The following is a 14519-nucleotide window of genomic DNA, read 5'->3' as shown; positions in this document are numbered from 1 at the left end:
CCTGCGGCTCACGAGCCACGTGTGGCTCTTTACACTTTTAATTTGGCTCTTCTGTGTGCCAGGCGGCCACTCCAGGAGTCAGGACTCTGTTCCTAGCCTCTGTCAGTGCGCACCTTGTGTGGCTCTTAAAATAAATTTCAATCGTGGTTTTGGCGAGATTTGGCTCAGTTGAAAAAAAAGGTTGCCAGGGGCCGGGCGGTGGCGCTCGAGGTAAGGTGCTAGCCGCGGTTCGATCCCCCGGCGTCCCATATGGTCCCCCAAGCCAGGAGCGACTTCTGAGCGCATAGCCAGGAGTAACCCCTGAGCGTCACCGGGTGTGGCCCAAAACCAAAAAAAAAAAGAAAAAAAAAAAGAAAAAAAAAGGTTGCCGACCACTGCTTACGTGGTAATAGCAGGAACAGACCTAGGGAGGAAGATGCTGGGAGAGAAACCCTTCTCCCTTTGTCTGTGAAGGGGCAGTCCCAAGATTGGGGCTCTCCAAAGCTGCTTTACTGCTGAAGCATCAGTTCCCAGGAGGGAAGTGTCTGATCTTGACCTGTACCCACACATCCAGACTGTGACCTGGAAGACTTCAGAGTTGTCATTCTCTGAGATGTCTCATTTCATTACTGTGCTTGGCCCTTCAGTAACTAACTTGTTCTGGGCTACATCCATCAGTACCTGAGTTGCTACTCCCAGCTTGATGCTGGGTGGCAGAATGTCACTCTCTGCAGTATTTAGGTAACCAGACAGTGTCATGTATCGAACCTGAGTCTCTTACAAGCTAAGCATGTGCCCTGGCCCTTTGAATCATCTCTCTGGCCATTATAATTCCCTTCTTTTGTACTAAAGTATTTTAATTAAAATTTTGTTTTGTTTATATTGGGACCTTACCCAGCACTGCTTAGGGCTTAATCCTGTTAGTCTCCAGGTCCCTTTAAAGGTTGGCTAATGGGCAGCTGTGTAATGTTTACAGACAAGAGACTTGCAAGTCGAATTAAACCCTAAGCATTGCTGTGTGTGGGATCCAAAAAGGAGGGAGAGGTGGATATTTGAATGAGCTCTAAGTCCATTTCAGTTTGAAGCAGTGTGGATATTTTGTCTTTTTCAGGATTACACATAGTGAAAAACAGGGGATTTGCTCCTGCCCCTGCACTCGGGATCATATAGGATCCTAGGGTTTTAACCCAGGTCAGCCATGTGCAAAGCCAGAACTTTACCTGCTGTATTATCTCTCGCCTCCAAATGTGGGTATTTAAAATATTTTCAACTGGGGCCGGAGCAGTGACACAGCGGTAGGGCATTTGTCTTGGCACACGGCTGACCTAGAACAAACCATGGTTCTATCCCCTGGTGTCCCAGATGGTCCCCCAAGCCAGGAGTGATTTCTGAGCACGTAGCCAGGAGAACCCCTGAGTATCAACGGGTATGACCCAAAAATCAAAACTAAACTAAACTAAAAATGTTTTTAACTACATTTGAAAAATGTAGTATAGGGGGATTTGGATCACATAGCAGTATTCAGGGCTTATTCCAGCCTCTGCACAGGGATCCCTCCTGGTGATTTTCAGGAAACCATCTGTAGTGCTGGAGATAGAACTAGGGCCCTGGAGCTGGAGAGATAACACTGCGGTCTCGGCATCCCATATGGTCCCTCGAGCCTGCCGGGGGCAATTTTTGAGCATAGAACCAGGAGTAGCCCCTGAGTGTGACCCAAAAAAACAAAAAAAAAAAAAAACTAGGGCCAGTCTTGTGCAAAGCAAGCTGTCTCTCCAGGCTCTAGCAACATTAATTTTTTTGTTTGTTTGGTTTTTGGTTTTTGGGCCACACCCGGTGATGCTCAGGGGTTACTCCTGGCTAACTGCTCAGAAATAGCTCCTGGCAGGCATGGGGGAATCATATGGGACACCGGGATTCGAACCAACCACCTCAGGTACTGTGTCGGCTGCTTGCAAGGCAAACGCCGCTGTGCTATCTCTCCGGTTCCAGTTTTTTGCTGCTCAGGCCCCTTTTCTAGGGACCAGCAATGTCACAGGAGGGAGAATAGATTTGCAGCTGCCATGTGCCTCTTGCATATTCTTGGGGAGCATGTGCTTGGATCTGACAGCGCTGGGAGTACTTGGACCACTCCAGTGGTGCCTGGATGTTTTGTGGGTTACATTCAGTTATGCTTGGAGAATCACGCATTGCTGGGAATCACACCCAAGTCAGTCACATTCAAGGGACTTAGCCCCTTGAATGTTAGTCTCTAACATAAAGGTTATTTTTCTTTGTTCTTCGCTATCTGAAGAAAGTCAAGTCTTCAAATGCAGTTCCTTCTTACACAGGAGGGTGGGAAGGCCTTTGCTTATTGTACTGTCAACAGATATATGAAGGGAGACGGGTTTGGTAGAGAGCTGAGCAGTACGTTATTGCTTTTCTTTTCATTAAAGTGACAGGAAGTGGGCCGGAGAGAGAGTACAGCGGTAGGGCATTTGCCTTGCACACAGCCAACCCGAGACAGACCCTGGTTCAATTCCCAGCATCCCTTATGGTCCCCCGAGCCTACCAGGAGCAATTTATGCTCACAGAACCAGGAGTAACCCCTGAGCGCTGCTGAGTGTAGCCAAAAAAAGGAGTTGAATAAAAGCCCACCTACCACTGGACTTTATTTTTCCCTTTTTTGACCCCTCCCTTTTTTTTTTTTTTTTTGAGGAAACATCCTAACCTTCCTGTAGCTCATCGGGCCTCCATGCAGCAGTGCTTAGCAGCCAGCAAATGCCAGAGATTGAATCTCAATGTCAGGTGTACCGTCTCCTCAACCCTGGGCCTGTTTGGTTGGTTTGTTTGTTTGTTTGTTTGTTTGATCTTGGACTACATCCAGCAGATCTCTTCTGTCTCTGTGCTTAGGGATCACTGCTGGCAGTACACAAGGGACCAGATGTAGTGTCAAGGATTACACTGGGGTCAACTGTGAACAAGCCAAGTGCCCTGCCTATACTGTATCTCTGGCCTGGATTTAGAACATATTGACAGAGACAGAGATGTGGCTTAAAAAAAAGAGAGAGATGTGGCTGGAGGAGGAAGAGCAGAATGAGTAGATTCACTTCCTGCCTGCCCCCTGAGCACCCTCTGTCCTCAGGTTGTAGGGCTCCTGCTCAGAAAACTGTGATGGGTTAAGTTCACCCTCCTAGGGCTTTACTGGTCCCTTCCCACCTCTAAGGCATAAGCCACCTCCCTCCTCTCTGCTCCCCTGATTCTCTCAGGTTGGCCTGTATGGAATGTGTGGCCCAAAAACAAAATAATAAATACAATAAAGTGACAGGAAGGCTAGGGAGAGAGTTCATTTATGTAAGTGTGGTTTTGCATGTAGAAAGTCCTGGTTCAAACCCCCCCCCCAATACTGCACAGTTCTAGAACACCACAAAGCCAGGGAGTAACCCTGAATACTACTTGATGTGAGGAGGGGGAACTGGAGCAGTAGATAGTAGAGCAGGTAAGGTGCCAGCCTTGCACACAGCCAACCCTGGTTCAATCCCAGCACCCCATATTCTTCCCTCCCCAATCCTTGTCAGGACCAGAAACCAAATAAAATAAAATAAAATATAAAAATCAAAAATAAAAGAAGTAAAAAAAATAAATAAAAGAAAGGCCCGGAGAGATAGCACAGCAGTGTTTGCCTTGCAAGCAGCTGATCCAGGACCAAAGGTGGTTGGTTCGAATCCCGGTGTACCATATGGTCCCCTGTGCCTGCCAGGAGCTATTTCTGAGCAGACAGCCAGGAGTAACCCCTGAGCACTGCCGGGTGTGGCCCAAAAACCAAAAAAAACCATAAAATAAAAATAAAAGAAGTAATCTCTGAGCATAGTGGGCTATGGCCCCCAAACTAAAAATAATCATAAAATAAAATGACAGGAGCTTTATGAAAAGAAAAACATTGTCTCCCCCTTAGAAAGCTCCTCAGATAGGCACATAAATAATGACCTGGTTTGTTTTTGGGTTTGATTTTTTTTTGTTTTTGTTTTGGGGGCCACACCCAGTGGTGCTCAAGGTTTACTCCTGGCTCTGTGCTCAGAAATCATTCCTGGCAGGCTCAGGGGACCATATAGGGGATCAAAGTCAAGTCAGCTACATGCAAGGTAAACACCCTACCCGGTGTGCTATCGTTCTAGCCCCCCAATGATGGTCTATTTCTACCTTCCAGAATTTTAGACTCCTACCTGGGGTGCATATTTATACACAAACATGGGCAGAACATGAGGCACTGATTAGACAATAGTTTACAACCTTTGCATTCCCAGCACTTGGAAACCACTGCTTTGGAAGTATCCTAGAGGAAGTGAATTGGGAGGGAGAGATGGGGGCCATACCCAGCAATACTCAAGACTTTTTCCTGACTCTGCACTCAGAAATTCTGGTGGTGCTCCAGAGACCATAGGATGCCGGGGGTCAAACCTGTGTCGGCCGCATGTGAGGCAAGTGCCCTACCTACTGTACTATCACTCTGGCCCAGGAAGTGAATTCTTACTATGGAATTAAAGGGAAGCTTGAGAGGCCAGCTCTTCCCAGGTATGGGGTTAGGGGACACCCCATGCCAGAGACCTATTCCCTAGCTTGGGGGATGCTGGGAGGCTTGGCAGGCCCCCAAGCTGTTCCCCTATTTCTCCCCTTTATTCCAGGTCTTCCCTGATTGCCGGCTCAGGTGGACTCTATAGTGGTCCTCAGTCTTTCCTCCTTTGTCTCCCTACACTAAGAGGGGTGGAGGGCGGGCCGATGCAGCACTGGTGTATGTCGTGACATTCACTAGTATTTTTTTTCTCATTGGTCTCCATTTTAAAAATATAACATATTCAAAATTAAAATATGAGGATGCGGGGCTGGAGAGATAGCACAGCAGTGTTTGCCTTGCAAGTGGCCGATCCAGGATCTAAGGTGGTTGGTTCGAATCCCAGCGTCCCACATGGTCCCCCGTGCCTGTCAGGAGCTATTTCTATCAGATAGCCAGGAGTTTCCCCTGAGCACTGCTGGGTGTGGCCCAAAAACGAAAAAAAAAAAAAAGAAAGGGAGGATGGACTCTCAGTCTGGGAGGAGACTAGTTTGCGTGGGGGTACCATATATATTCAAAAAAATGAGAGGATGGACTCCCAGGCTGGGAAGAGGCCAGTACTCTTTTCCTACTTGTTTACTCTCAGTGGCTTCTTGGCCTCTTCCTTCCTTCACTGTGTAACTGTTTGCTACCATACTAGGTTTCTGATTAGTTCCCACAAACGATGACTATTGAGTCCACTGTCTTAAGTTAGATTGTTTATTTTCCCCACTTTTTATCCCTTTGTTATTTGTTAAATAAGGAAGTTTGTAGAAGTGTCCCTCCATTTAACGTTTATATAAGAACCAAGTCAATTGGATTGTTGGACTTGTTCTAGCATCCCCATAGGCACCAATCTCCCCATGTGATACTGTTCTTCCTTTGCATAGGCACATTAAAATGGGAAATTATATTCAAACACGTTCTTATCTTATAGAGATGGGAACACACAAAGTTTGTAATGCAGTAGGACCTTACACCCTAAATATTGTCATAAAGACCTGGCTCATGTCTTGAAAGATTGGGCATTGTCCACTAACCCCTGAACCAGGAGTGCCATCTACAAAACAACCATGGTTCTGTACTACATCACCTGAATGCAATCCTCTACCAGGGAAGGTCTATCCTCTGGCATAGACCTATTCAACAGAGACTTCCCTTTAACACCCAGAGAACTTAACAATAACAGCCTGCTTTAAAGACTGAGCTCTCTGCATCACCTTCTGATTGTGAGTGAAACTAAAGGGTGCTCCGCATCATCCTGACTGTTATATGGGATATGGACATATTCAAGATCCTTGGCTACAGAAACCAGATACCAACAACAGTGACTGTGTGAAAAATAAAAGTGTGTTGGCACTACAGACAATGACTTGGGTTGGACAACCTAATATACCTGAAGCCTAGAGTTGGTCTTGTGCCAGAAAACTTCAGGGGGGGTAAGGTCTTCTTGTATTTAGGCCAAGGCTTTTTCTTTCCATGTCCCCTTTATTTTGCTGACCTATGCAAAAAAAAAAAAAAAAGAAAGAAAGAAAAAAAAAGAAAAGAAAAGAAAAAGAAAAAGGCACGAGAACTGTTTTCTGGTTACCCGAGAATCATCAGAAATGAGAGTGATCTGGAACTGAGTTCTGGCCCATAAGATCATTCATTAAGTGATTGTGACAAGTCTTCAACCTCTCTTGACTTCAGAGTCATGTCTTTATTTAGGAAATTAATTTTATGGCTCTAAGCATTTGGTTTGGCGAGGATTAAAAATGTAGCTATGATTTGTAAATAAAAAGACCTATGTGGGGTCAGGACTGGGATGAACTCTGGAAACATTGGTGGAGGGAGGTTGACACAGGTAGTGGGTTTGATGTGAAAATTGTATGTCTAAAATTCAACTATGAAAAACTTTGTAAATAAAAAAAATGCCTTAAATTTAAAAAAAAAAAAAAAAAGGAAGTTTGAGCCAGACCTTGGAGAAGAGTGGGAGACAAGAAACATGTCTTGTTTATCAGCTCTATACTGCAAAGAGTACAAAAGGACACCAGAAGCCACTGGGACATGAACATATTCCTGGGGCTGGAGAGAATAGCATGGAGGTAAGGCATTTGCCTTGCATGCAGAAGGACAGTGGTTCAAATACTGGCATCCCATATGGTCCCCCAAGCCTTCCAGGAACGATTTCTGAGCATAGTGCCAGGAGTAACCCCTGAGCACTGCTGGGTGTGACTCAAAAACAAAACAAAACAAAAATAGCAACAACAACAAACCATATTCCTGAAGGGGCAGGTATTCCACTGAGAAAAACAGAGAGAAGTTGGGTTGGCATGGATTATAGTGCAGGGTTTAATCTTGCTTTCATAGTCAAGGAGCCATAAGAGGGGCTGGAGCGATAGCACAGCAGTAGGGAGTTTGCCTTGTACACTGCCCACCCAGAACCGACCCAGGTTGGATCCTAGGCATCCCATATGGTCCCCTGGCCTGCCAGGAGCGATTTTTGAGCAGTCAGCCAAAAAAATGAGACATGAAAATAGCACAGCAGGCAGGGCACTTGCCTTGTACATTGCCGACCTAGTTCAATGGCTGGGATCCCACATGATCCCCTAAGGACCACCATACCTGATATTGAGCACAGCTCGATATAGCCTAAATGCTACTCAAGGGCCAGAGCAAAGCACAGGGGTTAGGGCACTTGCTTTACTTGCACATGGCTGACCTCAGTTCAATTTCCAGCATCCCAGAGCTCCTCCCAGACACCACAAGAAATAATTCCTGATTGCAGAGCCAGGTTAACCAACCCTGAGTGAGGCCCAAAAAATAAAAACTCACCCAACCCCCTAAAAATATTGTTGAGCAGGAAATGTTGCATGTGCTCAAGAAGATGCTATAGGAGAGACAGGAGGTGAGTCGATGGACATAATATATGTGTTAGTGGCATGTCCCCTTCAAAGGGGGACAACAGCCTAATGTAATGTGTGGCAGAAGGAGGAAGCAGAACATTGAGGCTTGTAGTCTGACACTCAGCAGAGGCCAGCTACTGGGTTCTGGGAGTATTTGAAGCTCCATTCTGTGCATGGTAGCTATCTGAGATGTTGTTCTAGAGACCAGGGCAGGAGGCTGCGGTGCACGAACTGTGTCATAATCTCACATAATCAGAACCTAGAGTGAAGCTCTGGGTCTCCCTGCTAGGCTGAACTGCACCCCCTTCAGACAGTGAGGCCTGACCCCCAACAGACAGACTCACACCATCCAGGGAAACAGGGCAGTGAGGGGCCTAGTTTCTAGAAGAGACTATCCTTGCAATTAGTGGTGTGGATCCCATCCCTCTTAGCAGAGCAAGGGGTCATCCTCAAGTCTCTTACGGTCCTGGCCATAGCCAAGAGGGAAAGATGAGTCAAGTATGATCTCTTCCTTTCTTATCTTTTGGAGGGGAGGGCTGCTGGGTTTGGGGACCACATCCAGTGATGCTCAAAGACTGTTCCTGACTCTCTGAAGGAGTGACCTCTGTTGGTACCAGGGATGGGGTGAGGTGGAGTTTCAAGGGATTATATATGATGCTGGAGAGTGAAGCTGGTCAGCCACACGCAAGGCTGCCTTACCCTACTCTTCTATCCCTCCACAACCCCCTCTCCTTATTTTGAATTGCTGTCTTATTTATTTTTGGAACCCCCCTCTGTTCTCTCAGCTTTACTATCATTGATGTGGATACAGTGACCAGTGAGTGACCCCAGACTTTATTGTGGTGCTTGCCTGCCCCCCAACCCTTTGCTCTTCTCTCAATGTCATCACAGACACATGTTTGTTGTAGTTCTCACCGGGGTGGCACTGCCTAATGGAAAAGCTTATATATCAATGGCAGTGATGATGCTTATTGGGAAGGGTTGAACCCTCTTTTTTTTTTTTAATATGGAACGCTTCACAAATTTGCGTGTCATCCTTGCGCAGGGGCCATGCTAATCTTCTCTGTATCGTTCCAATTTTAGTATATGTACTGCCGAAGCGAGCACAAACCCTCTTTTTTTTTTTTTTTTATTTCCCTGAGTGTCAGGAATCCATTCCAAAGCCTCACACCTGTAAGGCAAGTGCCCTCTCACTCAGCTGCCTCTACATCCAGCCACTCTCCTAGTTCCTGGCCGCATCAAGACATTGCTTCCAGGGGGCAGAGACATAGCAGAGCAGTAGGGCATTTGCCTTGCATGTGACCAATCCGGGATGGACCCAGGATTGATTCCCAGCATCCCATATGGTCCCTGGAGCCTACTAGGAGGGATTTCTGAGCACTGCCAGGTGTGGCCCCAAAACAAAACAAAACAAAATAAACAAACAAAAGAAACTGCTTCCAGTAATGGGGAATCACAGCCTCCTTCACAAGGTGGGGGCATCAGAGATGGAACTCAAGACCTTTCACTCGCCAGGTAGGAGTACTGCAGGTGCTTTTTTTTTTTTTTTTTTTTTTTTTTTTGATGGTTTTTGGGTCACACCCGGCAGTGCTCAGGGGAAACTCCTGGCTCCATGCTCAGAAATTGCTCCTGGCAGGCACTGGGGACCATATGGGAAGCCAGATTCGAACTGATGATGACCTTCAGCATGAAAGGCAAATGCCTTACCTCCATGCTATCTCTCCTGTCCCCGCACCTGTATTTTTGAACTGGTGCTGCCATCTTCTGCCATTGAGCCATGGGAGTTCCTGGTTCTCAGGCCTTCAACCTTACCTTGAGACTTAACCCACTTCTCAGCTATTTTCACTGGGAATGAAAGCAGCCCTCCAGCCTGCCCTGTGTCTAGTCGGCCACTGGCAGATAAAGCACTTCTCAGACTCTCTGACTGCTGGTTGGTTCTTATCATGCATCTCTCTGCTCAGCTCTTTGCATCCTGTCATTCTCATTTTCAGGAGCACCCTGACAGCGACAAATGGGACCGAACCCCTGAACTTCCTTTCCCAGAGCTGTTCTCTCCACCAGAAGAGCCATTAATCCTGATTCATTACTCAATTCCAGGGCTATTCCTGTCCAAATTCTTGTTTTGACCTTTGGAGAAATGCAGTCATTCCTGATTTGATTTCTTTCTTTTTAAAAAATTTTCTTTTGGTGGCCAAAGCGATAGCACAGCGGTAGAATGTTTGCTTTGCACATGACCAGTCTGGGATGGATCCAGGTTTGCTCCCTAGCATCCCATATGGTCCCTCAAGTTTGCCAGGAGCAATTTCTGAGTGAAGAGCCAGGAGCAACCTCTGAGTGCCGCTGGGTATGACCCCCCCAAAATTTTTTTTTCTTTTGGCATATTTTGTTGTTTCTTTTTTTTTAATCCATTCCCGACAGTGCTTAGGGTTTACTCCTGGCTATGCTATCTCTCCAGTCTCACACAGATTTATTCTTTCTTTCAAAATTTTATTTATTTAATTTTGGGTTTTGGGTCACACCCGGTGGTGCTCAGGTGTTACTCCTGGCTGTCTGCTCAGAAATAGCTCCTGGCAGGCACGGGGGACCATATGGGACACCGGGATTCGAACCAACCACCTCTGATCCTGGATCGGCTGTTTGCAAGGCAAACGCCACTGTGCTATCTCTCCGGGCCCTCTTTCAAAATTTTTATTGTCTTTGGACGGCCGTAGTGGTGGCACAGCAGTAAGGCTTTTGCCTTGCACACAGCTGATACAGGACAGACCGTGGTTCGATCCCCTGGTATCCTATATGGTCTCCCAAGCTAGGAGTGATTTCTGAGTGCATAGCCAGGAGTAACCCCTGACTGTCACCGATTGTGGCCCAAAAACAAACAAAAAAAATTTTTTTTATTGTGTTTTATTTGTTTGTTTGGGGCCACATCAGACTGTGCTCAGTGCTTACTCCTGACTTTGTGCTCAGGGATCCCTCCTGGCAGTGCCTGAACCATTACAGGATTAAACTAGGTCAATCACATACAAGGCATTTGTGACAAAACCCTTTTCTGAATCTCTCGGGTTTTCATTAAAAAAGATAAATGTCTAGGGGCTGGAGAGATAGCACAGCAGTAGTGCATTTGCCTCACAAGCAGCTGACCCAGGACCAACGGTGGTTTGAATCCCAGAATGCCATATGGCCCCTTGTGCCATTTCTGAAAGAGAACCAGGAGTAACCCCTGGGCACTGTTGGGTGTGGCCCAAAAACCAAAAAAAAAAAAAAAAGATAAATGTCTAAAATGACCATTTTCTTTTTTCTTTTCTTTTTTTTTTTGCCACACCCATTTGATGCTCAGGGGTTACTCCTGGCTAAGTGCTCAGAAATTGCCCCTGGCTTGGGGGGGACCATATGGGACGCCGGGGGATCGAACTGCGGTCCTTCCTTGGCTAGCGCTTGCAAGGCAGACACCTTACCTCTAGCGCCACTTCGCTGGCCCCTAAAATGACCATCTTTATGGGGCCGGTGAGGTGGCGCTAGAGGTAAGGTGTCTGCCTTGCAAGCGCTAGCCAAGGAAAGATCGCAACCACGGTTCAATCCCCCGGCGTCCCATATGGTCCCCCCAAGCCAGGGGCAATTTCTGAGCCCTTAACCAGGAGTAACTCCTGAGCATCAAACGGGTGTGACCCGAAAAACCAAAATAAATAAATAAATAAATAAATAAATAAATAAATAAAATGACCATCTTTGCTACTTTACAGTCTAACATAAAGATGGCATTAGAGGGGCTGGAGAGATAGCACGAAGGTAAGGCGTTTGCCTTTCATGTAGAAGGTCATTGATTCGAATCCCGGCATCCCATATGGTCCCCCGAGCCTGCCAGGAGCAATTTCTGAGCTTAGAGCCAGGAGTAACCCCTGAGCAAAGCCGGGTGTTATCCCCCCCCCCAAAAAAAAGATGGCATTTGAGGGGAGGCCAGAGAGATAGCATGGAAGAAAGGCATTTGCCTTGCATGCAGAAGGTTGGTGGTTCAAATCCTGGCAACCCATATTGTCCCCCGAGCCTGCCAGGAGTGATTTCTGAGCATAGAGCCAGGAGTAACCCCTGAGCACTGCCAGGTGTGACCCAAAAACCAAAAAAAAAAAGAAATTATTTGAGGGGCCAGAGTAATACTACAATGGGTAGGGCACTTGCCTTGAGCAAGACCAACCTAGTTTTGATCCCTAACATATCATATGGTCCCCTGAGCATCACCAGAAGTGATTCCTAAGTGCTGAGCCAAGAGGAACCCCTGAGCATCACCAGGTATGGCTAAACTTTGTTTTTTTTTTTTTTTGGGTCACACCCGGTGACACTCAGGGATTACTCCTAGTTTTGTTCTCAAAAATCGCTCATGGCTTGGGGAACCATATGGGATGTGGGGGGTCAAACCACGGTCCATCCTAGGTCAGTGCTGCAAGGCCAATGCCCTTGTGCCACCGCTCTGGCCCCAGCTAAACTTTTTTTTTTTTTTTAAAGAAAAACAAGTTATTCAAAGGCCTTTGCCTACTTGTATTGACCATACAGAGTAGCTTGCATGGGTCTGTACAAGGTCTGGGCACTGTCACCTGATGCCTCCAATACGTGAGTGAACTTCTAGATCCTTCTGTTCTCCACCCAGCTCAGAACCAATCAACTGTTAAACTATCCTCATAGCTTATAAATGCTCCCTGAACTTTTTTCCCACCAAGGCTTTGAGGATTCTGGATTCTGTTTGCATTTCCTCTCCAAGTCCTTAGTTTTCTCAGAGGTTAAGACAAGTTCAAAGACATGAATAGCAAGCAAGTCCTGTGGCCCAGCTACAAATTGGCAGAATTGCCCTCAAGCATCGGCCTCTGTCACAGAGCTGGGCACACCTCCCAACACCCCGAATCTGAGCCTTTCCCTTCCCGAGCCTCACCAGTCTCCCTGACTCCTCACAAGATTCATTATCCCAAAAGGAATCTTTAGGCCTCTCTGCTTTCCACCGACTTGAACAGACTGCTGGGGGAACACGGTCTTCCCATACTGACTCAGCACGCACATGGCAGGATTCTCCTAGCCTACTTGTGGTCACCTCAATGCCACCCATTGAAATCTCTCTCCCCTTTTTCATCTGAGCAACAAATCAGCTGCTTGGATGCCCAAGCAACAACTAGCCTAAGTACAAACACTTCCTCCTCCGCCTCCTCCTCCCCAGTTTTCCTTGCTATTTTTAGTTTGGTTCCTATTCTGGGTTGTCTTGGGCTCTAACTAGCTGTAATTCGGGTCAGCTGAGTTTAGCTGGGTGGCATGGGGTGGATGGCACCTCTGAACCTGCTCATCAGAAGCGGCTGGTTCCTTTTCTGTCCCAGGCTCCCCGCCTCCCAAGGGTGATCTGGCAGAGAGCATTGCCTTCTCTCCACGTGGCCTCTTGAGGTTCAGGAGCCCAGACACCAGTTAGGAGGAAGGGGACAGGGAGCACCAGTTAGATCTAGGAGGATCTGGCAGGCCACTGGGGGGCTTTTTCAAAGCATTGTCCCATGATTCTAATAATTTTCATGATAAACTTTGCTGCCTTTTTTTTTTTTTTGGTTTTGGTTTTGGGGCCACACCCGGGGGCACTCAGGGGTTATTCTTTTTTTTTTTCCTTTTTTTTTTTTTTGGTTTTTTGGGCCACACACATTTGATGCTCAGGGGTTACTCCTGGCTAAGGCTCAGAAATTGCCCCTGGCTTGGGGGGACCATATGGGATGCTGGGGGATCGAACCTCGGTCCTGATCCTTGGCTAGCACTTGCAAGGCAGACACCTTACCTCTAGCGCCACCTCGCCGGCCCCTCAGGGGTTATTCCTGGTTCTGCGCTCAAGAGATATAGCTTCTGGCAGGCTCTGGGAACCATATGGGATGCCGGAGATTGAACCCAAGTCTGTCCAGGGTCGTCTGCGTGCAAGGCAAATGCCCTACTGCTGTGTTATCACTCCAGCCCCAACTTTGCCACTTTCTTTCCTTTCTGCCTGGAGCCTTGCAACTGATGACCAGAGGAAGGGGGTGAATTATTGTTTACAAGGCAAGAGAAGAAACTTCCTGTTCCTGGAGGGTAGCTGCCAACAAGGGTCTTCTGAGGGAGCCACATCTGAGTTAAGGACACCACACGCCACCTGCCATACCCGTCAGTCTGATGAGAACTAAAACGTGAAAAACCTCCCTTGAAAGGATCTGGCTGGGGGAGAGTGGAGGTGATGGGATGGAGATAGGACTGTTTTGACATGACCTCGTGGACTCACTGTCGCCACCTCCTGGTGAGAAGTGAGAGCGTAGAGAGGCCCAAATTACCCAGTTTTCATAACTGGAGGGTTTGGAGAGGATTTTGCTACCAGACAGCGATAGGGACAGAAGCAGAACAGGCGGGGGTGAGATTAGGGACTAAAGAAAGGGCACCATGTTATGGAATCTTTAGGTGGTACCTGATAACCTGTATAACCTCTAGATAGACCCTGGCTGGCCCGCCAGAGGAGAATCATTTCAGCATCCTCATCCCTATTTGAATAGCAACAAACTACTGCAACAAACTTTATTGCATACATACAACAACATGCAACAATTTTACTGCAGCATACCACTCACCTACTCTAGTTAAAGAGATATAAAAGGCAGTTGGAGAGATAATATAGAGGGTAGGGTGCTTGTCTTGCAAGTGGTCTACCTGGGTTAGAGCATCTTCTGCATTCCGTGTGGTCCCTGAGGCCTCCAGGAGTAATTCCTGAATGCAGAGCCCAGAAAAAAACCCTGAGCATCACTGGGTATAGTCCTGAAACAAACAAAAAAAGACATAAAAAGGCTTCTGCTTTTCTCTGGAATCCTCCCAGAATCATTCAAAGCTTTCGGCCTTGCTTTCCCATTCCTTAAAGAAAGTGGCTGAATTGAGGCATTTGATCTCCAGCCCCTTCCTCAGTTTCCCTCTTGACTGTTTTCCCTCTTGTCTTCTTGAGGACAAGAAGCTGAGTACCTGTCCCCACTGGAACAATAACATAGACTCAAGTGTGGTCTATGGCTCAGCTGGTACCTAACACTGTAGATTTCCTAAACATCTTAGAACCCTGCAGGTATGATTATATCTGC

The 14519-nt window shown here is 47.0% G+C and overlaps 1 protein-coding gene and 1 non-coding gene across 2 annotated transcripts in view; one reads left to right on the top strand and one right to left on the bottom strand.

Annotated features, from left to right (window-relative positions):
* Positions 1–14519, top strand: part of UBE2H (ubiquitin conjugating enzyme E2 H) — a 325238-nt gene that overhangs the window by 90761 nt on the left and 219958 nt on the right. The gene's annotated exons all lie outside the window — the stretch shown is intronic.
* On the bottom strand, positions 8429–8535 carry LOC125997241 (U6 spliceosomal RNA). Its single transcript, XR_007491648.1, has one exon. It is a non-coding gene; the product is annotated as a U6 spliceosomal RNA (small nuclear RNA).

The sequence above is a fragment of the Suncus etruscus genome, chromosome 1, assembly GCF_024139225.1.
Source record: "Suncus etruscus isolate mSunEtr1 chromosome 1, mSunEtr1.pri.cur, whole genome shotgun sequence".
Lineage (NCBI taxonomy): Eukaryota > Metazoa > Chordata > Mammalia > Eulipotyphla > Soricidae > Suncus > Suncus etruscus.
Note: the sequence above shows the minus strand (reverse complement) of the source record. Positions and strands in the feature narration are given on the sequence as shown.